Here is a 26,033-nt window from a genome sequence, read left to right as displayed (position 1 = left end):
TCAAAGCCAAAAAGCCGACAACCTTCGCTTGCTTCTCTCGATACAAACATAAATGTGCCCTCTCTGTCCCATGCAGAGACCAGATCAAAACGTATCAGGCGTCGTGCTGAACAGTTGAGCTCTCATTCACGCCGTCTTCCCGTCCTGACTAAACACTGTCTCTTTGTGCGGCTCAGGCTCATCACCAGTCTCAGTGAGAGGCATCAACTGAAGAACGGCGGCTGGAAGGAAAGAGAGGAGCGAGGATAGAGATGCAACGGAGGGGAGATGATGGCAGAAGCAGGAGGGAAGAGCTGAGTGCCAAGATGTTGCACAACAAGCTTTAGTCTTTCCAACACACAGGATTATCATGCAGGTCAAAAATATCAGCAACCATCTAATACCGTGCACTCACTGGATGCTGATTACGCATACCCACACACAACCTAAAAGAAGCTTTCAGTCAACACAGCCTGCTAATTGTATGGAAGGAAATTGGCGTCTTGCAGAATATTATCTATAATTATCCAAAAAGGGGTAATACCTTTTCAGGAACCTTTTCAGAAACCTTTTCAGAAAGCTAATCCAGGGCACCAGGGGTCTGAAAAAATACTGCACATATTCAGTCAAGTGGTTAATGCGCTTGGTTTCAGTTCAGAAGGCTCCAGGTTCAAATCCCACCCCTGCCACATTTTTATATGTAATGTGGAGTTGCGTCAGGAAGGGCATCCGGCGTAAAACCTGTGCCAATTCAACATGCAGATCCACCTTGGATTTGCTGTGGCGACCCCGAGTGCAAACAAGGGAGCAGCCAAAGGGACTTACTATTCAGTCTGTAAGGTGGTTTTTAACTCAGTGCTACTGCATGTTAGCATCATGTCAGTTGGCACGAGGAAACTGCCAACAACCAACGTCTGGAGGTGGTTGCATTGCTGTTTGCGGTTACAGAGCTACGTCACCACTGGTGGCAGTCGCACATTGAGTACTGGAAAAAGAAGCAGAAGAATCCCAGACTGAAAGCAGTTTTCAGTCTTAGCCTTTATTGTTTTTGTGCAAATATTTCCCCCTTTTTGAAATGGATGCCTGCAACACGTTTCAAAAAAGTTGGGACAGTGGTATGTTTACCACTGTGTTAAATCACCTTTCCTTCTAACAACACTCAATAAGCGTTTGGCAGCTGAGGACACTAATTGTTGAAGCTTTATAGGTGGAATTCTTTCCCATTCTTGTTTGATGTACGACTTCAAAATATGACAAAATACGACAACATGAATAAAGGTTTTTGAAATTGTTGCAAACTTAGTAAAAATAAAAAATTAGTAATCACAAGTCTTATTGAATATGATGCCACAAGCTTGGTGCATCTATCTTTGGGCAGATTTGCCCAGTCCTCTTTGCAGCACCTCTGAAGCTCCATCAGGTTGATTGGGGAGCGTCGGTGCACAGCCATTTTCAGATCTCTCCAGAGAGGGCCACTCAAGGACATTCACATAGTTGTTTTGAAGCCACTGCTTTGACATTTTGGCTGTGTGCTTAGGGTCATTGTCCTGGTGAAAGATGAACAGTTGCCCTAGTCTGAGGTCAAGAGCTCTCTGTAGCAGGTTTTCATCCAGGATGTTTCTGTACATTGCTGCATTCATCTTTCCCTCAATCCTGACTAGTCTCCCAGTTCCTGCTGTTGGAAACCATCCCCACAGCATGATGCTGCCTCCACCATGCTTCACTGTAGGGATGGTGCCTAGTTTCCTCCAAACATGATGCCTGGCTTTCATGCCAAAGAGTTCAATCTTTATCTCACTGGACCACAGAATTTTGTTTCTGAGAGTCCTTAAGGTGCCTTTTGACAAACTCCAGGTGAGCTGTCATGTACTTTTTACTAAGGATTGGCTTCTGTCTGGCCACTCTAACACACAGGCCTGACTGGTGGATTGCTGCAGAGATGCTTGTCCTTGTGGAAGTTTCTCTTCTCTCCTCAGATGAATGCTCGAGCTCTGACAGAGTGACCATTGAGTTCTTGGTCACCTCCCTGACTAAGGCTCTTCTCCCCCGATTGTTCACTTTAGATGGACAGCCAGCTAGCTCTAGGAAGAGTCCTGGTGGATCCAAACGTCTTCCATTTACAGATGATGGAGGCCACTGTGCTCATTGAAACCTTCAAAGCAGCAGAAATGTTTCTGTACCCTTCCCCAGATTTGTACATCAAGATAATTGTCTCGGAGGTCTACACATAATTCCTTTGACTTCATACTTGGTTTGTGCTCTGACATGCACTGTCAACTGTGGGACCTTATATGTAGAAAGGTGTGTGTTTTTCCAAATCATGTCCGATCAACTGAATTTACCCCAAGTGGACTTCAATTAAGCTGTAGAAACATCTCAAGGTTGATCAGTGGAAACAGGAGGCACCTGAGCTCAATTTTGAGCTTCATGGCAAAGGCTTTGAATACTTATGTACATGTAATTTCTTAGTTTTTTAAATTTGCAAAAATCTAAAAAAAAAAAAGAAAAAAGAAAAAACTTTTTTCATATTGTCATTATGGAGTACTGTGTGTAGACTTTGAAGGCAAACATAAATTTCACCCATTTACGAAACAGGCTGTAACATAACAAAGTGTGGAAAAAATGAATTGCTGTGAATACTTTCCGGATGCACTTTAAGCGTAACTACGGTAAAACAATGGAACAAAAACTATAATGATTCAGTTCAGTTATTTCATGATACACAAAAGGTTAAATACTTGAACTGACAGATTCCCATTTCTTGCCTTATTTTTATATTTTACTGTTTCGAATAATATAGCCTGCCTGTGTATTACAGATTTAAGAATACATCGGGGAGACAGATTTATTTTAAGGCCATATCATATTCCCCATTTGCAGTTTGTAAAATAAGTTACAGACATGCCCGACAATAGCCTGCTAAAAAAAAAGGTGCATGCCTACAAATCAGATATGATTCAGATATCCCGTAATCCCACCCCTGAAGAGTCTGACCCCGGTTATCTCCAGGTTTGAAAAGACATTTGTGGATTTGTTGTGGAGTTACACTTGCTAGTTTCTAGTGGAGTTTTGTCTGGCATTGTTCTCTAAAATTTGGCTAGCAAGTAGTTAGCAGCAGAAAGAGAGTGATGAAGTTCCATTAGTGAGCAGCCAGCCCTCTGTGTTGGCCAAAACAAGCACAAAGTATGATGTCTACTCCACTGTTGCATGGATCCAAGCCTGAACTTTGATGGTTTCAGATGAAGCCCACCTGGAAAGGGAAATAGATGCAGTTTCTTGACTGGCTGCTTGAGGGTGGCTCCCAAAGCGAGCAGGTTCCTATTCAAGTCCATGTTAAAATGTCCAACTTTGGAGCAGAAATAAACACGTTAACAGCCTGGCACAAAAAAAAAAGGTTTTGGTCTGTATAGATAGTTTCCTACTATAGTTATAATAGTATAATTGTGGTTGTTGGTATGCGACTTACATAACATCATAGCATCTTTAGCTAAGTGATGTGGCCACTAGCTGTGTCATTTTGAGCACTTTATTACAAATAGCTGAAATAATACAGCTTGTGTGGTGAAATGTCCTAATGGATCAATGTCCCTGCTGCAATATTTTCGCTAAGTGAAATTCTTGTCTTATTTAATGTTGTAAACTAACTGTGTTGGCATTTTTAGCAACTGTTGCTAGCTTCATCTGTTAAGTTCCGTTAATGCACAATTACTGAGAAAGTAAGCACTTCCTGATTTTTAATAGCCACACCAAAGAAAACTGTTATGAGAACCACCACACAGACCCCAAAAATAGCCTGTTAGTTTAGCTTGTTCAGACTTAAAGATAGGGGCATGTTCAAGCTTCTTTCATAACACATTAACCCACCCATGCTTCATCTCTTTATCCATTTATGGGTTTATTGTGACACAGCCAGAGTCAGTACTGCTAGTGCTGTCAGCATGGTGACACACAGATATGGGCTTCATATTGGCATAGTGGTCTTAATAGAAATCCTATGGGTGACATCACACAGGGTTTGTCCAGTACACTGTATATGAGACTCAAAGTACAAACATTAGGGCCCCTTCACACATAACACGATTAAAGCTGACTAGCGCATGAAGGAGGAATTGCATGCCAGTCGTGAAAAATCGGCGCTGCCTCGAACGCCTCGTACACGTGTCTCTACAACTATTTGCGCACACCAGCAGCCAAAAGACAGAGTGTGCCCTGTGAGAGCCCATTTGATCCCTCTCACGGCAGGTGTTGGCCAAATTCCAGGTGACACACACGAACATCCAACACTGCTCGCTGGACACTTAGAAAATGTGTGGCCATTCGCGTTGTCAGCACAAAAATAGTGAGCACGCGACCACATTCAAGATGGCTGTGAAATTTGTCTCAGTGTCCCCACGACTGTGGAGTTGCCAAGCAACACACATGTGGTGTGCCAGAGTGTCGGCTCCCCCCCTCAACACATGTGCTGTGCGTGTGTTTCGCAAGCTCCCCCACCGTTTTGTCAGTTATTAAGGCAAAAATTAAAGACTTTCTCTTCATCTACATAGTCTAATTTCTCTCTTTTTTTTAAAAAAAAAAAAGTTTGTCTCTTTATTGATTTTAGACATGTTATGATCCTGCTATAGGACAGCGATGGTAGTACAGTGGTAAAGTTTCCATCTTTTAAATAGACCTTTTGTAAACTGCAGGTTCAAATCCCGTGGGTGGCAGGTATTTTTTATTTTCTGTTTGTCCACAATAGCGTTCGATGTGGTTCCACATGTTCCAGCTGGTTTTTATTTTTTTCTTTTTCTCCACATCAGCGGCGCGATATTGTCCAACACGTTCCAGCTGCTCGCACTGTGTTCGTGCATGCGCATGAGCATGCAAGAAACCATCACCAGTGTGTTGTGCATGCTTGTGGGACCGTGCATCCCTCACGACAGCAGGTTGAGTGTTTCCTGGTTCCCCATTTCATGTTTGGTTTCTGGATTTTCTTCCAGTTTCTGCGTCTTTCGTGTTATGTGTGAAGGAGCCCTTAATCAAGACAAATGATGCTGGACCTGCTACCTGACCCACAAAATGACATTGCAGTTTGTGCACAGAACGTAAGCAGCACTACTGTCATCTTTATTAACAACCTCTCCAAATACTTCTAACACCTTACTTTTTCTTACAAATCCAACAAGACCAAGCATTCATGATATGATAGATAGATAGATAGATAGATAGATAGATAGATAGATAGATAGATAGATAGATAGATAGATAGATAGATAGATAGATAGATAGATAGATAGATAGATAGATAGATAGATAGATAGATAGATAGATAGATAGATAGATAGATAGATAGATAGATAGATAGATAGATAGATAGATAGATAGATAGATACTTTGTAGCGTAAAACACATCCTTACAGTACATTCAACACACACAAGGACAAAAACAACCAGAGTGGACATTCATGATGAGGGTACATTCCACGTTCAGTCACTGTAAGTGCAAATGCATCAATAGGGGGAGCAGTGCAAAAAGTGGGTCAATGTGACCATACTACAAATCTTATGTCCTATGAATCTTAAAAACACTATCCAATGCATTAAAAATACCAATAAATAAATAAATAAATATTAAAAAGTCAAGACCTCAAACCCCATAATCCATATTAATCCATATTTCCCCGGCGCTTCAGAGAAAAGTTAAAAAGCTGAATGGCCTGCGGAACAAAATATTTCCTCAGCCTGTCTGTTGAACAAGACAGAGAGCAGTCTACCACTGCGCTTATTATCCATGATTGAAAGGAGTTTGCTGAGGGTCCTTTTCTCAGCCACCATTGCTAAGAACTCCAACTCAGTGCCAACCACACAGCCAGCTTTTCTCACCAGTCTGTCGATACGTCCAGTGTCCCTCCTCTTGGCACTGCCGCCCCAACATACCACAGCATAGAAGAGAACACTGGCAATAACAGATTGATTAAACATCAGTAGGAGTTTACTGCAGATGTTAAAGGACCCCAGCCTTCTCAGAAAATAAAGACGACTCTGCCCTTTTTTGTAGAGTGCATCTGTGTTAGCTGTCCAGTCCAGTTTATTGTCCAAGTACAGCCCCAGGTACTTGTAAGCCTGAACAACTTGTACATCAACCCCCTCAATGGAGAGTGGGAGTGAAGGGGATCTAGACCTCCTATAATCCAGCACCATCTCCTTGGTCTTAAGAGTGTTCAGTTGCAGGTGGTTTGCCCTGCACCACTCGACAAAGTCCTTCACCAGAGTCCTATACTCCCCTTCCTGTCCATCCCTAATACATGCCACAATAGCTGTATCAATCAGAAAACTTCTGCATGTGGTATAGCTTGGTTGTTGTAAATGAAATCTGATGTATAAAGGGTGAACAGAACAGGAGAGAGGACAGTTCCTTGTGGGGCACCCCATATGCCTCACAATATGCCCATTGTGGGGCATATGCACACTCTTAAGGCTATGAAATTGGGCTATTAGTAAAAAAAAAGTAGAAAAGGGAGTGTTCACAATAATAGTAGTGTGGCATTCAGTCAGTGAGTTCATCAATTCTGTGGAACAAACAGGTGTGAATCAGGTGTCCCCTATTTAAGGATGAAGCCAGCACCTGTTGAACATGCTTTTCTCTTTGAAAGCCTGAGGAAAATGGAACGTTCAAGACATTGTTCAGAAGAACAGCGTAGTTTAATTAAAAAGTTGATTGGAGAGAGGAAAACTTATATGCAGGTGCAAAGCTGTTCATCTACAAAGATCTCCAATGCTTTAAAATGGACAAAAAAAAAAACAGAGACGCGTGGAAGAAAATGGAAAACAACTATCAAAATGGATAGAAGAATAACCCGAATGGCAAAGGCTCACCCATTGATTAGCTCCAGGATGATCAAAGACAGTCTGGAGTTACCTGTAAGTGCCGTGACAGTTAGAAGACACCTGTGTGAAGCTAATTTATTTGCAAGAATCCCCCACAAAGTCCCTCTGTTAAATAAAAGACATGTGCAGAAGAGGTTACAATTTGCCAAAGAACACATCAACTGGCCTAAAGAGAAATGGAGGAATATTTTGTGGACTGATGAGAGTAAAATTGTTCTTTTTAGGTCCAAGGGCCGCAGACAGTTTGTGAGATGACCCCCAAACTCTGAATTCAAGCCACAGTTCACAGTGAAGACAGTGAAGCATGGTGGTGCAAGCATCATGATATGGGCATGTTTCTCCTACTATGGTGTTGGGCCTATATATCGCATACCAGGTATCATGGATCAGTTTGGATATGTCAAAATACTTGAAGAGGTCATGTTGCCTTATGCTGAAGAGGACATGCCCTTGAAATGGGTGTTTCAACAAGACAATGACCCCAAGCACACTAGTAATCGAGCAAAATCTTGGTTTCAAACCAACAAAATTAATGCCTCGCAGATGTGAAGAAAACATGAAAACCTGTGGTTATATAACTAAATACTAGTTTAGTGATTCACAGGATTGCTAAAAAAGCAGTTTGAACATAATAGTTTTGAGTTTGTAGCATCAACAGCAGATGCTGCTATTGTTGTGAACACCCCCTTTTCTACTTTTTTTTACTAATAGCCCAATTTCATAGCCTTAAGAGTGTGCATATCATGAATGCTTGGTCTTGTTGGATTTGTGAGAATCTACTGAATCTACTGGTACCTTGTTTCCCATGTAACAATAAGAAATATACTCAAAACCTGGATTAATGTTTTTAGTCACATAGCACTACTATTATTCTGAACACTACTGTAAATCTTGAGAGCAAACATATCAGAAATCATGTTTGATTCTGTCATCAAAAATTTTCAAAAGTAAACTACCAATTTAAGAGACCAAGGGGTTTTAATGTCACTTGAATTAGAATGCTTTTTTGATTTGTTTGTTTTTTTTTTTTCTTCACTTGGCCCACCTGACTGGTGGATTATTTGTGGATATACGAGGGCTGTCAATAAAGTAACGGTCCCTTTTTATTTTTTTCAAAAACTATATGGATTTCATTCATATGTTTTTACGTCAGACATGCTTGAACCCTCGTGCGCATGCGTGAGTTTTTCCACGCCTGTCGGTGACGTCATTCGCCTGTGAGCACTCCTTGTGGGAGGAGTCGTCCAGCCCCTCGTCAGAATTCCTTTGTCTGAGAAGTTGCTGAGAGACTGGCGCTTTGTTTGATCAAAAATTTTTCTAAACCTGTGAGACACATCGAAGTGGACACGGTTCGAAAAATTAAGCTGGTTTTCAGTGAAAATTTTAACGGCTGATGAGAGATTTTGAGGTGATTCTGTCGCTTTAAGGACTTCCCACGGTGCGAGACGTCGCTCAGCGCTCTCAGCCGCCGTCGTCAGCCTTTTCAAGCTGAAAACCTCCACATTTCAGGCTCTATTGATCCAGGACGTCGTGAGAGAACAGAGAAGTTTCAGAAGAAGTCGGTTTCAGCATTTTATCCGGATATTCCACTGTTAAAGGAGATTTTTTTAATGAAAGACGTGCGGACGGATCCGCGCGTCGGGACGCAGCCGACGCGGTGCGGCGGCACAGGAAAAACACCTCCGTGTTGATAACCATTTGTAAAATCCAGGTGGCTTTTGATGGCTTTCAGTGGAGTGAGTATATGAGAAATTGTTTAACAGGCAGGACATGTTCCAACTTGTCCTTAAGGCTTTCAACAGAGGTGTTTTTCCTGTGGCGGAGCGTCGCGGCGGCTGCGTCGCGGCGGCTGCGTCGCGGCGGCTGCGTCGCGGCGGCTGCGTCGCGGCGGCTGCGTCCCGACGCGCGGACCCGTCCGCACGTCTTTCATTAAAAAAATCTCCTTTAACAGTGGAATATCCGGATAAAATGCTGAAACCGACTTCTTCTGAAACTTCTCTGTTCTCTCACGACGTCCTGGATCAATAGAGCCTGAAATGTGGAGGTTTTCAGCTTGAACAGGCTGACGACGGCGGCTGAGAGCACTGAGCGACATCTCGCACCGTGGGAAGTCCTTAAAGCGACAGAATCACCTCAAAATCTCTCATCAGCCGTTAAAATTTTCACTGAAAACCAGCTTAATTTTTCGAACCGTGTCCACTTCGATGTGTCTCACAGGTTTAGAAAAAATTTTGATCAAACAACGCGCCAGTCTCTCAGCAACTTCTCAGACAAAGGAATTCCGACGAGGGGCTGCACGACTCCTCCCACAAGGAGTGCTCACAGGCGAATGACATCACCGACAGGCATGGAAAAACTCACGCATGCGCACGAGGATTCAAGCATGTCTGACGTAAAAACATATGAATGAAATCCATATAGTTTTTGAAAAAAATAAAAAGGACCGTTACTTTATTGACAGCCCTCGTAGCCATGATCTGTGTATCTCCAGTTAGTCAGTTATACACACCATCCACTCAATCCAAATAGTTACACTCGTCACACTAGTTCCAACATGTAATATGCATCCTCAAACTTGTGCAACTGGTGATTCATTCAGTATCAGTTAATTACCATCAGCTGTAATTTCTGAACAGAAGCAGGTGTCGCCTATTAGTCATCAACTCTCAAGTAACATGAATCATCCATGTTCCTTTAAACATCAAAGCTTCCACTTCCAGCTGTTTACAGTTTGCTTACAAGATGCTCCTGCCTCCACCCCGCCACCATCGGTTGGTCGCTGTCCACTACCTGGGGGGTAAGTTCTGTGCCTGCTTTTTTCAATGGCAGGATTTGAGATCAACCCACCTCAACTCTCTACAGTGACGAGGACCTACGGCAAAGACCATTATAATAATCTGTAAATAATCTTAATGTATTAAAATTGTCAACTTTAATTTGTGTCCCAAGTCTTTCTGGTTGAACTATCACCAGAAAACATATGTTTGGTCACCCAATGAAACAGCTTGTTTCTGAAAGTTTGATGGGAACATCAAACTTTGCCATTTCCTTTAATAGTCTTGTGGGTAGTAAATTCAAGCAGTAGTAAATTCAATCGGCTTTCATTTGACATGCAGCAGAGACAACAAGGTAATGAAAGTTGTGTGGGCTGAAAGCCAGTGCGTCTGCATCATTTGATTACACATAATTAATATCTCTGCATGGGCCTAAGGTCATACTGATATGCAGCAGTGAAGAAGTCTAAATTTCAAAGGAACTTCACAGTAAAATTTTTATTTTACCAGGGTAGAATGTGCATGTATCATAAAGAGTGGGACTTTGTCGCTATTAAAATTAAAAAGAAATTATTTTCACAAGGTGACCTTTTAAAAAAATGTTTTTTAGGTACTAATTGTTGCTCAGTAATGTCGGTTGTCTAATTTCTGTGTGAATGTAAATATTTTGCAGATATGATTTCTGAAAGAGAGTTTGAGTTTCAACATCTGACAGCAAATATGTGCATAATAGATATTAAAGAAAATAATACATAGCATAATTACGATTACTCTTTGAAAACTACAAAGTATTTCAGAGAGATGAAATCCAATTTCTCATTTATTATTTTAGTCTGGAATGTGGTTTCACTGCAGGTCTCCACTCACAATCACCTGCTTTCAAAATCCATCTTTGTGCCAGACTGTCGCACAGCAAATGCTTTTAGCTTCTACATGATGTGGGGGAAATGGCCAAGAACTTTTTCATCTCAGACTCTCCAGAGCAGAGTGCTGTTCTCACCGTTCTGGCTTAGTCAGAGGAGCTTTAAGCTCAGCGGTGGCGCCTCTGCATGATGTGGAAAGGAAAAAGGCTGTCGTCTGGCCTTCCGAGCACCTCCATAAGCCTGAAGCGGTGTGAGCTGCAGCACGAGTGACACACATACACACGGGGGGTTGATGATCTGTGTGCACGTGTGCTGCTGCTGCTGCTGTCGTGCATGATGGCGTGCTTATGCACGTGTTTGTATATGTTGTACGTGTGCATGTGCAGGGTGAGGGGAGGCCTATTAAAAAGCCGCCTGAGGAGAGGGCTTTCTGTGGGGAATCTGTGGGGGGCAGAGAGGATGGCAGGGTCATTGTGTGGCAGAGTTGCATCCTGAGAGCTGGAATTAGAGCTTTTCTCCTCTGCGCTGCTGGAAGAGCCTGTACCTCCACCAACCCCGTGTTTAATTAGAGACAGATGAAGAAAGAGGAACAAGAGCAAGATGGTAGGAAAGACACAGATAGAGGAAAAGCAAAGGAGAGAAAGACAAAGGAGACAGAAGATCCACACTGTTTGGAAATGTTGTGAATGTCGAATTGTAAAGCTAATGAGGGAAAATGTTAAATATGATCGCGGTTGGTCCTGTCTGATTCATAAACAAAAAATGTCTGCTGTTTACTGATTGGATCAAAAAGTGATGGTGGCTAGGATTGAATTTAAAATGGCTGATGTGTTCTCACAGTCTGTATGCAGAGGTGGGTACAAAGATGTTACAACTGAAAAAAAAAAAACACTTTTCACATTCCCTTTTTAAAACTGAATTTCTACTCTTGCTGAAGTAATTGTTGAGAAAGTAATCTACTATTTACTTAAGTATATGTGCCATACTGCCTTTGTTACACTATGTACGAGGTCTGTCAATAAAGTATAGGTCCTTTTTATTTTTTTCAAAAACTATATGGATTTCATTCATATGTTTTTACGTCAGACATGCTTGAACCCTCGTGCGCATGCGTGAGTTTTTCCACGCCTGTCGGTGACGTCATTCGCCTGTGAGCACTCCTTGTGGGAGGAGTCGTCCAGCCCCTCGTCGGAATTCCTTTGTCTGAGAAGTTGCTGAGAGACTGGCGCTTTGTTTGATCAAAATTTTTTCTAAACCTGTGAGACACATCGAAGTGGACACTGTTCAAAAAATTAAGCTGGTTTTCGGTGAAAAGTTTAACGGCTGATGAGAGATTTTGAGGTGAATTACAGCTTCAAGTCTCCTTGAATATGATGCCACAAGCTTTGTACACCTATCTTTGAGCAGTTTTGTCCATTTCTCTTTGCAGCACATCTCAAACTTCATCAGGTTGGATGGGGAGCGTCGGTGCACAGCCATTTTCAGATCTCTCCAGAGATGTTCAATCGGATTCAGGTCTATTCTCTGGCTGGGTCACTCAAGTACATTAACAGAGTTGTCCTGAAGCCACTCCTTTGATATCTTGAGTGCTTAGGATCATTGTCCTGCTGAAAGATGAACCATCGCCCCAGTGTGAGGTCAAGAGCACTCTGGAGCAGGTTTTCATCCAGGATGTCTCTGCATTGCTGCATTCATCTTTCCTTCAGTCCTGACTAGTCTCCCAGTACCTGCCACTGGAAAACATCCATGATGCTGCATGATGCTGCCACCACCATGCTTCACTGTAGGGATGGTGTCTGGTTTTCTCCAAACATGATGTCTGGCATTCACACCAAAGAGTTCAGTCTTTGTCTCATGAGAATTTTGTTTCTTATGGTCTGAGAGTCCTTCAGGTGCCTTTTGACAAGGTGGGCTGCCATGTGCCTCTTACTAAGGAGTGGCTTCCATCTGGCCACTCTACCATACAGGCCTCATTCATGAATTGCTGTAGAGATGGTTGTCCTTCTGGAAAGTTCTCCTCTCTCCACAGAGGAATGCTGGAGCTCTGACAGAGTGACCATTGGGTTTTTGGTCACCTCCCTGACTAAGGACCTTCTCCCCAATCGCTCAATTTAGACGGATGCCCAGCTCTAGGAAGACTCCTGGTGGATTTGAACTTCTTCCATTTACAGATGATGGAGGCCACTGTGTTCATTGGGACCTCCAAAGCAGCAGAAATGTTTCTGTACCCTTCCCCAGATTAGTACCTCGAGACAATCTTGTCTCTGAGGTCTACAGACAATTCCTTTGACTTCATTCTTGATTTGTGCTCTGACATGCACTGTCAACTGTGCGCCCTTATAGACAGGTGTGTGTCTTTCCAAATCATGTCCCATCAACTGAATTTGCTCCAGGTGGACTCCAATAAGGCTGTAGAAACATCTCAAGGATGATCAGTGGAAACAGGATGCACCTGAGCTCAATTTTGAGCTTCATGGCAAAGGCTGTGAATACTTATGTACATGTGATTTCTTAGTTTTTTAATTTTTAATAAATTTGCAAAAATCTAAAAAAACTTTTTTCACATGGTCATTATGGGGTATTGTGTGTAGAATTTAAGAAAAAAAATTAAGTTCATCAATTTTGGATAAAGGCTGCATGTGGAAAACCTCAAGCACTGTGAATACTTTCCGGATGCACTTTAGTTCCTCCCAGTTGCTCCTTGTAGCTTCATGACGATGCAGGAATTTCTGCGTCAGGTGCACGCAGCAGGGGGCAGAGACGAGGTGAGAATGCAGCCTGCAGATTCTCTGCACAGAGAAGTCAGAGTGCACAGTTTGGCTGCAGACAGACTGTGCACTCTGACTTCTCTTCTAGTTTATATTTGTTCTTGTGCAGGGCTGCAGGTCTGCACTCTGAGTTCTGTTATAGTTTATCTTTCCTCCTTTGACCGCGAGATGCACGCATGCGTGCACGTGAACGAACCGTCCGTGAGCAAATGTGGAGATGTCTGGAGTTCTACTTGATGTGGACATGTCGTGTCTCTGGCAATCAGTCTGTGAGCACAGTGATGAGAGAGTTTGAGCGGAGAACAAGGAACTAACTGCCTGCAGCCAGCCAGTTTTTTTAATTGTTCACATGTGCGCGCGTGAACAAATCATCTTTGAGTGGACTGGAGATGTCCGGACTTTTTACTGGATGTGGACATGTCCTGTCTCTGGCAATCAGTCTGTGAGCAGGACTTATGGATTTTATTTAAACACATTTGTGAGAGAAGAGTGAGGAGCTGCAATTAGCATTTTTTTTTTCTGTGCTCTTTTTTGAGCGTGTAGTTTTTACTGCATTGTGTACATGGTATAAAAACAATCCTGCGTATACTTCAGAACAATGGAACACAGCAGGAATCATAAATTGGAGTTGGATAACGCTGTATTGTGAGGGTGTGGCTTCCAGTCACGCTGAGTACCGTCCTGTTGCTCTGACTTGCACTGAAACCACTTAATTCTGTGTTGAGCAGAGGATGCAAAAAAAATTAAACATGTTTAATTTTCAACATCTGATTTGTGGCATCCTTTGCGTCCCTCATGCTGTTGTGGTGCCGAGCTGCATTGTCTCGGCACTAGGTTGCTTCCACGTGGCGTCGTCATGATGACACACGACGCAACTGGGAACAACCCCGGTGTGAAAGGGGCTTAATCCTACTATAGATGCCTTTACGGTGTCAAATCTCACACATAATCACATTCTCACTGGAGAGGCCAAGATTTTGTCAGTGAAAGTGTCAGTGTAAACAAGTGTTTGCGGGGGGTGGAGTGGACAAGCAACAAGTAACTTGTTTGCAACATTGCGTCGTTATGGAGGTGAGTTATTTAGGTGTTTAACTAAGATCATTGTGAGTCTTTAACGTGAGTTTTATTTTAAAAAGCATGTTGCTGTTAGGGTTGCATGTCGGGAAATGGTTCTTTTCAGGTATCCTTAAGAAATGATTCAATCCATCAACATCAATAGCCTTTTTACTTAACGATTCCCTTATCGGTCCTTCAGAGTGGCCGTTATTTTGGGGGGTGTTTGTCAGGAAAATAATAATTTCTCTACATTGATTACAGACCCTGCAGCAGGTCTGTATAACCAGCTGTTTCTGCAGCTCGGCTTTGCTTTGAACCTTGAACCAATGAAGCAGTGCTTTAATCTTCGATCAGGTGCTTCGTTGGTTCTTGGTTTTATTTTGCTTTGTCTTTATTTTTCCCCACTAAAACCCTAAAGAGCATATGTCTGTGTGTAATATTTACCTTTTTTATGTTAAACCAACCTGTTATGGCCTTCTGAAAAAGTTGATAGATGTATTTTATAACTTAAAAACGGGACCGATGCTAACGCGTTAGCATGTCTATGGCGTTTTCAATATTAAGTTAGCATTAAGCTGAGCCATTATCAAGCCTCCCTCCCCAGTGCACAAAGGATTCTGGGATACTCTAAAACCATGAATTTAATATGCACAGAAGCTCAGGTGCCAGGAACAGCAGTTTGTTTGATTGTGTTTTAGAAAATGCCATTTCATCCAGTTCCCAAACTTCTCAGAGTTCATACAAGCAATGTTGAGTGCATGATGCACACTTTTGGAGGTTACAATTTAATAAAATGAGGCTGACATTCGTTAATGGATCATAATGAATGGCGAACATTATTCACAGTGGCCATTAATATTGAATATTTTCAAAGCACTGCAAAACAAAGCAGCATTAATATTTGTTGCACCAAATGAATTGTACTAGTGATAACAAAATGGAAGGATGAAAGCAATTAAAGCGAGCTGCTGTCTCCCCTGCTGATGATCTTGTAAGGTTCATTTCCATGAAATAGGTTGTTATAGGATGTAAACGAGGTGTCCGGTTGTATTCCATAGCAACTCATTCTGCTTAACAGCTAATGCTATTAAGGCTTGGTGCTAAAATGTTTTGTCTTTAAAAGAGCGGCTTGTTTGTTAACTGACTGGGTGATCAAATAGGCTGTCCAAATGAAAAGGTGGCTAACGCAACGTGTCAGGACTGTTTTTGTTTGTATGTCAGTGTGTCTTTAAGCTCCCTCCTGACACAGGTCACCACAAAGGGAAAAAAGATCCAGAGATGATGATGATGATGATGATGATAGACTTTCATGTCATAACAGTGTAAAGCAATTAATTTGATAAAGGCCCATAAGGGGATATCACAAGACTGGCTGAACACACACACACACACACACACACATACACACACACACACACACACACACACACACACACACTTCCCTAAATGCATGCTGACCATGGCTATATTTAGGCTCTCTCTCTCCAAGAGACTTAATCCTGCTGTCTGCTATGTTTCACCTGATTAGTGTGATCATTCACTTTTGACCTTCTTAACCCTATACGCACACAAGGGCAAAATTTACAACTAGAAATTGGGGGGGACAAAGTACAAGGCCTGCAGGGTTGAAGCCCATAGGCTGAAGCCAACGGTTTCTAGATAAGCTCAGATGCATTCTGAGCATCCAGAACAGTAATTTTAATGTTTTGAGAAGACCATAAAGTGGACACCATTTGACTTATGCAATTTTAAACTGTGGATATAAGTACTTTATTCTGAGAATAGCCAGCGCTGATTTTACTAACATCCTGGTGTAAATAAGGTATCACCAGTGGTGGGCACACTTCCGATAATCCGATAACAGATAATTATCGAAGATAATGTTTTCATTATCGGATTATTGTTTTAGATAACTTTAAAAACCATTATCGGACCAATTATCTTCTGATTAATTTTTGTCCGATAACTTTTAAACCGATAAAGTAAACAAAGCTGAACAGCGACAAGAATTTTTACAATCAGTTCAGCACCCACCTGTTAAAAGTTTTGTAACAGACGCACAGTTATAACCTCTGCAAACAGAAGAGAACTGCTTGTATGAAAAGCATCTCAATCCTCTGCAGACAAAGAAGAAACAGCAAAAAAAAACAAAAAACATTTCTTTTAACACCATACCGTTATGCTGGCAATACCACCTAAGTCATCCAGAGGCATACATTTTTAACTTATGGTTCAAATTTTAACCAAACTAATTTTGGACAAGTTATTTAAAATTACTGTCATGTCTGAAGTTTTATAAAGTGAAAATATCAGATATATGTTTTAGTTTTAAAGTAATGTGCTCATTTTTAAGGTTTTGTGAGCACATGCTGTGCCCCACAGTGCATTATGGGTACGATGATGTAATCTCAGTACGTCACGACAGGACAAATGCATTTCAGACACTCTGTTCAGGCTCCACGGACAACAGCATTAAACTCTAGTGCCTAAAACTCTCTTGAATATATTCTCTGCATTTATAGACGTTGGTTTTGCATTTGTGTTTGTTAAATTCCATGCATTTTAAATGTAGCAGACAGGGATTTGTTTTCAAGGCCTCTACTGCCATCTACAAGCCTTTAGGGTTAGGGTTAGGTATTAATAGGTATAACATAGTATTATATATAGTATAATAGGTATTAAAGGCACTGCGCTGCGGTGGTTTGAATCATATTTATCTAATAGATTACAATATGTTCATGTAAATTGCATTAGAATTTTGGCTCTCTGTTGGGACTGTTTACACAGAGACTGCTACCTGCTGCTTTGGACTTGAATTAACAGTCTTTTTCAAGACTTTTTTACTTTTTTACCTTTTTACTTTTTTTTTTTTTACTTTTTTTACTAAGGAAGACCTCTAACGGTCGAAACATCGCGACGGAGCACTTTTATCAGCTAACTTTCATCAGCGTTGGCAAGCTAACTAGCTTGCTAATGCTTTCGTTTTTATTTTATTTTTTATTTTTTTTAGCACTGTTGTCGTGCGTTATCTGTGCTGCTCCACAGCGTGTTTAGTCGATTTTTATTTTATTTTAGCACCGTTGTCGTGCGTTCGCTGTTGTCGTGCGTTGCCTGTGCTGCTTCATGGCCTGTTTGGTGCCTTGATTGGGGCACTCCTTCTGCTGAATCACCTCTAAATTATTTACACATTATTCACTTTGTGTGTTTTTAGGAATCCGCTAGGTTGCGTAGCTACTAGCTCTTAGCCGATTTAGCATGGCGGCTTCTCCTGTCTCTCCCGTACTTTTCTGCTCTGGGTGTGAAATGTTTAGTTATTCCTCGGCCTCCTTTAGCAGTAACGGTACTTGTAATAAGTGCAGCTTATTCGTAGCTTTGGAGTCCAGGCTGGGCGAATTGGAGACTCGGCTCCGCACCGTGGAAAATTCTACAGCTAGCCAGGCCCCTGTAGTCGGTGCGGACCAAGGTAGCTTAGCCGCCGTTAGTTCCCCTCTGGCAGATCCCGGGCAGTCGGGAAAGCAGGCTGACTGGGTGACTGTGAGGAGGAAGCGTAGCCCTAAACAGAAGCCCCGTGTACACCGTCAACCCGTTCACATCTCTAACCGTTTTTCCCCACTCGACGATACACTCACCGAGGATCAAACTCTGGTTATTGGCGACTCTGTTTTGAGAAATGTGAAGTTAGCGACACCAGCAACCATAGTCAATTGTCTTCCGGGGGCCAGAGCAGGCGACATCGAAGGACATTTGAAATTGCTGGCTAAGGCTAAGCGTAAATTTGGTAAGATTGTAATTCACGTCGGCAGTAATGACACCCGGTTACGCCAATCGGAGGTCACTAAAATTAACATTAAATCGGTGTGTAACTTTGCAAAAACAATGTCGGACTCTGTAGTTTTCTCTGGGCCCCTCCCCAATCAGACCGGGAGTGACATGTTTAGCCGCATGTTCTCCTTGAATTGCTGGCTGTCTGAGTGGTGTCCAAAAAATGAGGTGGGCTTCATTGATAATTGGCAAAGCTTCTGGGGAAAACCTGGTCTTGTTAGGAGAGACGGCATCCATCCCACTTTAGATGGAGCAGCTCTCATTTCTAGAAATCTGGCCAATTTTCTTGGATCCTCCAAACTGTGACTATCCAGGGTTGGGACCAGGAAGCAGAGTTGTAGTCTTATACACCTCTCTGCAGCTTCTCTCCCCCTGCCATCCCCTCATTACCCCATCCCCGTAGAGACGGTGCCTGCTCCCAGACCACCAATAACCAGCAAAAATCTATTTAAGCACAAAAAATCAAAAAGAAAAAATAATATAGCACCTTCAATTGCACCACAGACTAAAACAGTTAAATGTGGTCGATTAAACATTAGGTCTCTCTCTTCTAAGTCCCTATTGGTAATTATATAATAATTGATCAACGTATTGATTTATTCTGCCTAACAGAAACCTGGTTACAGCAGGATGAATATGTTAGTTTAAATGAGTCAACACCCCGAGTCACACTAACTGTCAGAATGCTCGTAGCACGGGCCGTGGCGGAGGATTAGCAGCAATCTTCCATTCCAGCTTATTAATTAATCAAAAACCTAGACAGAGCTTTAATTCATTTGAAAGCTTGTCTCTTAGTCTTGTCCATCCAAATTGGAAGTCCCAAAAACCAGTTTTATTTGTTATTATCTATCGTCCACCTGGTCGTTACTGTGAGTTTCTCTGTGAATTTTCTGACCTTTTGTCTGACTTAGTGCTTGGCTCAGATGGGATAATTATGGTGGGCGATTTTAACATCCACACAGATGCTGAGAATGACAGCCTCAACACTGCATTTAATCTATTATTAGACTCTATCGGCTTTGCTCAAAAAGTAAATGAGTCCACCCACCGCTTTAATCATATCTTAGATCTTGTTCTGACTTATGGTATGGAAATAGAAGACTTAACAGTATTCCCTGAAAACTCCCTTCTGTCTGATCATTTTTTAATAACATTTACATTTACCCTGATGGACTACCCAGCAGTGGGGAATAAGTTTCATTACACTAGAAGTCTTTCAGAAAGCGCTGTAACTAGGTTTAAGGATATGATTCCTTCTTTATGTTCTCTAATGTCATATACCAACACAGAGCAGAGTAGCTACCTAAACTCTGTAAGTGAGATAGAGTATCTCGTCAATAGTTTTACATCCTCTTTGAAGACAACTTTGGATGCTGTAGCTCCTCTGAAAAAGAGAGCTTTAAATCAGAAGTGTCTGACTCCGTGGTATAACTCACAAACTCGTAGCTTAAAGCAGATAACCCGTAAGTTGGAGAGGAAATGGAGTCTCACTAATTTAGAAGATCTTCACTTAGCCTGGAAAAAGAGTTTGTTGCTCTATAAAAAAGCCCTCCGTAAAGCTAGGACATCTTTCTACTCATCACTAATTGAAGAAAATAAGAATAACCTCAGGTTTCTTTTCAGCACTGTAGCCAGGCTGACAAGAGTCAGAGCTCTATTGAGCTGAGTATTCCATTAACTTTAACTAGTAATGACTTCATGACTTTCTTTGCTAACAAAATTTTGACTATTAGAGAAAAAATTACTCATAACCACCCCAAAGATGTATCGTTATCTTTGGCTGCTTTCAGTGATGCCGGTATTTGGTTAGACTCTTTCTCTCCGATTGTTCTGTCTGAGTTATTTTCATTAGTTACTTCATCCAAACCATCAACATGTTTGTTAGACCCCATTCCTGCCAGGCTGCTCAGGAAGTCCTACCATTATTTAATGCTTCAATCTTAAATATGATCAATCTATCTTTCTTAGTTGGTTATGTACCACAGGCCTTTAAGGTGGCAGTAATTAAACCATTACTTAAAAAGCCATCACTTGACCCAGCTATCTTAGCTAATTATAGGCCAATCTCCAACCTTCCTTTTCTCTCAAAGATTCTTGAGAGGGTAGTTGTAAAACAGCTAACTGATCACCTGCAGAGGAATGGTCTATTTGAAGAGTTTCAGTCAGGTTTTAGAATTCATCATAGTACAGAAACAGCATTAGTGAAGGTTACAAATGATCTTCTTATGGCTTCAGACAGTGGACTTATCTCTGTGCTTGTTCTGTTGGACCTCAGTGCTGCTTTTGATACTGTTGACCATAAAATTTTATTACAGAGATTAGAGCATGTCATAGGTATTAAAGGCACTGCGCTGCGGTGGTTTGAATCATATTTGTCTAATAGATTACAGTTTGTTCATGTAAATGGGGAATCTTCTTCACAGACTAAAGTTAATTATGGAGTTCCACAAGGTTCTGTGCTAGGACCAATTTTATTCACTTTATACATGCTTCCCTTAGGCAGTATTATTAGACGGTATTGCTTAAATTTTCATTGTTACGCAGATGATACCCAGCTTTATCTATCCATGAAGCCAGAGGATACACACCAATTAGCTAAACTGCAGGATTGTCTTACAGACATAAAGACATGGATGACCTCTAATTTCCTGCTTTTAAACTCAGATAAAACTGAAGTTATTGTACTTGGCCCCACAAATCTTAGAAGCATGGTGTCTAACCAGATCGTTACTCTGGATGGCATTTCCCTGATCTCTAGTAATACTGTGAGAACTCTTGGAGTCATTTTTGATCAGGATATGTCATTCAAAGCGCATATTAAACAATATGTAGGACTGCCTTTTTGCATTTACGCAATATCTCTAAAATCAGAAAGGTCTTGTCTCAGAGTGATGCTGAAAACTAATTCATGCATTTATTTCCTCTAGGCTGGACTATTGTAATTCATTATTATCAGGTTGTCCTAAAAGTTCCCTAAAAAGCCTTCAGTTGGTTCAGAATGCTGCAGCTAGAGTACTGACGGGGACTAGCAGGAGAGAGCATATCTCACCCGTGTTGGCCTCTCTCATTGGCTTCCTGTTAATTCTAGAATAGAATTTAAAATTCTTCTTCTTACTTATAAGGTTTTGAATAATCAGGTCCCATCTTATCTTAGGGACCTCGTAGTACATATTACCCCATTAGAGCGCTTCGCTCTCAGACTGCGGGCTTACTTGTAGTTCCTAGGGTTTGTAAGAGTAGAATGGGAGGCAGAGCCTCAGCTTTCAGGCTCCTCTCCTGTGGAACCAGCTCCCAATTCAGATCAGGGAGACAGATACCCTCTCTACTTTTAAGATTAGGCTTAAAACTTTCCTTTTCGCTAAGGCTTATAGTTAGGGCTGGATCGGGTGACCCTGGACCATCCCTTGGTTATGCTGCTTTAGACGTAGATTGTGGGGGGGTTCCCATGATGCACTGTTTCTTTCTCTTTTTGCTCTGTATGCATCACTCTGCATTTAATCATTAGTGATCGATCTCTGCCCCCCTTCACGGCATGTCTTTTTCCTGGTTTTTTCCCTCAGCCCCAACCAGTCTCAGCAGAAGACTGCCCCTCCCTGAGCCTGGTTCTGCTGGAGGTTTCTTCCTGTTAAAAGGGAGTTTTTCCTTCCCACTGTGGCCAAGTGCTTGCTCATAGGGGGTCGTTTTGACCGTTGGGGTTTTTCATAATTATTGTATGGCCTTGCCTTACAATATGGAGCGCCTTGGGGCAACTGTTTGTTGTGATTTGGCGCTATATTAAAAAAAAGTTGATTGATTGATAAATGGGGAATCTTCTTCACAGACTAATTTTAATTATGGAGTTCCACAAGGTTCTGTGCTAGGACCAATTTTATTCACTTTATACGTTTCCCTTAGTCAGTATTATTAGATGACATTGCTTACATTTTCATTGTTACGCAGATGATACCCAGCTTTATCTATCCATGAAGCCAGAGGACACACATCAATTAGCTAAACTGCAGGATTGTCTTACAGACATAAGACATGGATGACCTCTAATTTCCTGCTTTTAAACTCAGATAAAACAGAAGTTATTGTACTTGGCCCCACAAATCTTAGAAACATGGTGTCTAACCAGATCCTTACTCTGGATGGCATTACCCTGACCTCTAGTAATACTGTGAGAAATATTGGAGTCATTTTTGATCAGGATATGTCATTCAATGCGCATATTAAACAAATATGTAGGACTGCTTTTTTGCATTTGCACAATATCTCTAAAATTAGAAAGGTCTTGTCTCAGAGTGATGCTGAAAAACTAATTCATGCATTTATTTCCTCTAGGCTGGACAATTGTAATTCATTATTATCAGGTTGTCCTAAAAGTTCACTGGAAAGCCTTCAGTTAATTCAAAATGCTGCAGCTAGAGTGCTAACAGGGACTAGAAGGAGAGAGCATATCCACCCATATTGGCCTCTCTTCATGGCTTCCTCTTAATTCTAGAATAGAATTTAAAATTCTTCTTCTTACTTATAAGGTTTTGAATAATCAGGTCCCATCTTATCTTTGGGACCTCATAGTACAATATCACCCCAATAGAGCACTTCGCTCTCAGACTGCAGGCTTACTTGTAGTTCCTAGGGTTTTGTAAGAGTAGATATGGGAGGCAGAGCCTTCAGCTTTCAGGCTCCTCTCCTGTGGAACCAGCTCCCAATTCAGATCAGGGAGACAGACACCTCTCTACTTTAAGATTAGGCTTAAAACTTTCCTTTTTGCTAAAGCTTATAGTTAGGGCTGGATCAGGTGACCCCTGAACCATCCCTTAGTTTATGCTGCTATAGACTTAGACTGCTGGGGAGTTCCCATGATGCACTGAGTGTTTCTTTCTCTTTTTGCTCTGTATGCACCACTCTGCATTTAATCATTAGTGACTGATCTCTGCTCTCTTCCACAGCATGTCTTTTTCCTGGTTCTCTCCCTCAGCCCAACCAGTCCCAGCAGAAGACTGCCCCTCCCTGAGCCTGGTTCTGCTGGGGGTTTCTTCCTGTTAAAAGGGAGTTTTTCCTTCCCACTGTTGCCAAGTGCTTGCTCACAGGGGGTCGTTTTGACCATTGGGGTTTTTCCGTAATTACTGTATGGCTTTGCCTTACAATATAAGGTGCCTTGGGGCAACTGTTTGTTGTGATTTGGCGCTATATAAATAAAATTGATTTGATTTGATTTGATTTAGTGTTCATGGCAGTATTCGCCCTAAGTACTAAGCGTCTGGGAACCAGTAGATGGCAGTGTTCTATTTATTTGACCCCGGTTTATATCAGATGCAAATGGCTTTTCTTTTTTTTTTCTTTTTTTTTTTACAAATGAAGTTTAAAAACAAACAAAACAACAGCAAAATAATAATAATAATAATAATAACATTACAAGCCAGCTCTGCAGTGTATGCACAGGCACAGTGCTAGAGTTTGGATGCTTGTAGCTTTTCAGCAGCTGGGAAACCCCTCACGACGGCCGCCGACCACAATAATATATCAAACAGGTTTGATTCTTTGGGGCCCGCCCAGGCTCAGCCCAAAGGAGCAACGTCGGCCCGCCCTACTATGGGTTCACAACCTGCAGAGGGGGCCATGGGGGTCGGTTGCAGAGAGGATTGGGTGGCGGTCGAGGGCGGGTGGCCCGTTGGCCCGGTCCATGCTCACAGCCCCTGGCTGTTGGGACGTGGAATGTCACCCTCGCTGGAGGGCAAGGAGCCTGAGCTTGTGCGGGAGGTTGAGAGATACCGACTAGAGAGAGTCTGGCTACCTCCACGCACAGCATGGGCTCTGGTACCCAACTCCAGAGTCCAGCCCCAAAGAGGGGCTGGACGCTTCATTTTTCTGGCATTGCCCACGGGGAGAGGGCGGAGAGTTTGGAGTTCACTCCGGTGAACGAGAGGGTCGCGTCCCTTCCATCTTCGGGTCGGGGACAGGTCCTCTCACCGTTGTCCTCGGCCTACGGCCAAGCAGCAGTGCAGAGTACCTGACCTTCCTGGAGTCCCTGGGAGGGGTACTAGATAGCGCTCCGACTGGGGACTCCATTGTTCTCCTGGGGGATTTCAACACCCACGTGGGCAGCGACAGTGAGACCTGGGGGGGATGAAAATCAGCACCTCCAAATCCGAGGCCATGGTTCTCGACCGGAAAAAGGTGCTTTGCCCTCTTCACGTCGGTGGAGTGTCCTTGCCTCAAGTGGAGGAGTTTAAGTATCTCGGGGTCTTGTTCACAAGTGAGGGACGGATGGAGCGTGAGATCGATAGACAGATCGGTGCAGCGTCTGCAGTGATGCGGTCACTGTAATCGGACCGTCGTGGTGAAGAAAGAGCTGAGTAGGGGGGCAAAGCTCTCGATTTACCGATCGATCTACGTTCCGATCCTCACCTATGGTCATGAGATTTAGCTCATGACTGAAAGAACGAGATCGCGGGTATAAGCGGCCGAGAGAGTTTCCTCCACAGGGTGGCTGGGCGCTCCCTTAGAGATAGGGTGAGGAGCTCGGTCACTCGGGAGAAGTTCGGAGGTTGAAGCCGCTGCTCCTCCACGTCGAAAGGAGTCAGTTGAGGTGGCTCCGGCATCTTTTCTGGATGCCCGCTGGACGCCTCGCTGGAGAGGTGTTCCGGGCACGTCCCCATTGGGAGGAGGCCCCGGGGAAGACCCAGGACACGCTGGAAGGATTACATTCCTCGGCTGGCTTGGGAACGCCTTGGGGTTCCCCAAGAGGACCTGGGGGACGTGTGTGTGGATTGGGAGGTCTGGGCAGCTTTGCTTGAGCTGCTGCCCCCGCGACCCGACTCCGGATAAAGCGGAAGAAAATGGATGGATGGATGGATGGTTTGATTCTCATTCGACCATACGATTGCCAATCAGGAGGGGGTCGTCAGATGTTGACCGCAGCTTGATACTCCAGTACACTACACGATGCAGGAAGCACGATTAACCTGAAACTCCATCCAAAAAATTCCTGCATGAAAAATCATCTCGCACAGTGTAAAGCATGTTTTACATCATAAAACATGTGCACATTCTCTCCACATGCAAAACATTTTGCGATGACACTTCCAGGGCTCCGTAAAAATGCCTGTTTTTACAAATAAAAAAATGGAATATTTTACAAAAGCACATTTATCTTTAAGCACCAACACACGACAGACGTCACATTAACATGTTGGTTTACATAATGAATGACTGAACCAATCAGTGTTTAGCAGAGGCACTTTACCCAGAATCCTTTGCGATCTGTCGTTTGTTACAAAACCTCAGAATTAGTGCTATTCAACTTAAAAATAGATATATATTTTAACTTTGTACAAATGACAGAATTGACATAATGGAGTTATTTATCGGTATAATGTTATTTATAAATCAAAACCATAACTCAGCATGACTTATTTTTCAAGACCTCCGCCTGACCAGAGCATTGTAATTGATAGAGAGCTGACTTTATAGTTGCTCTCAGGGTGCCTCTGTGGTGGGAGTGTTGTCGTAAACAAGAGCTTCTAGCAGGGGCAGAATGTTGAAAGAAAAAAGTGTGGTCTCATTATTTGGGTCTGTTGTTATTTTTGATATTACTAGAAGCTATTAAATTTGTTTTAATAGTAGTTGTAAATGTGCCAGAGATAATATTTGAATTTATTGGTTATCTGTAACTTCTAATATATTTGTGGGTGGTTTATTGTTTCATCTTTATCGAAGATAACTTTTCAGTTATCTGATTATCTGTTATCGAAGTTAATTTTTGGTTATCTGTGCCCACCACTGGGTATCACCACATGTGTACAACTCAAAAAGAATGATAGGTTGAGTTCTCATTAAAAAAACAACTGCAATGTGGTAAAATGTATTCATAAATATAACAGAACAGCCTCTTAATAATTATTAACTATCACATACTG

General features: G+C 42.3%; 1 long non-coding RNA gene across 1 annotated transcript; it reads right to left on the bottom strand.

Annotated features, from left to right (window-relative positions):
- Window positions 1-1,485: 1,485 nt before the first annotated feature.
- On the bottom strand, window positions 1,486-12,289 carry LOC117503061. Its single transcript, XR_004558468.1, has 3 exons — window positions 12,211-12,289; window positions 1,606-1,651; window positions 1,486-1,526 (listed from the first exon to the last, which is right to left on the bottom strand). It is a non-coding gene; the product is annotated as an uncharacterized LOC117503061 (long non-coding RNA).
- Between the last annotated feature and the right edge of the window lie 13,744 nt (window positions 12,290-26,033).

Source organism: Thalassophryne amazonica, chromosome 2 (assembly GCF_902500255.1).
Source record: "Thalassophryne amazonica chromosome 2, fThaAma1.1, whole genome shotgun sequence".
Classification (NCBI taxonomy): domain Eukaryota; kingdom Metazoa; phylum Chordata; class Actinopteri; order Batrachoidiformes; family Batrachoididae; genus Thalassophryne; species Thalassophryne amazonica.
This window is presented reverse-complemented; position numbering and strand designations above follow the sequence as displayed.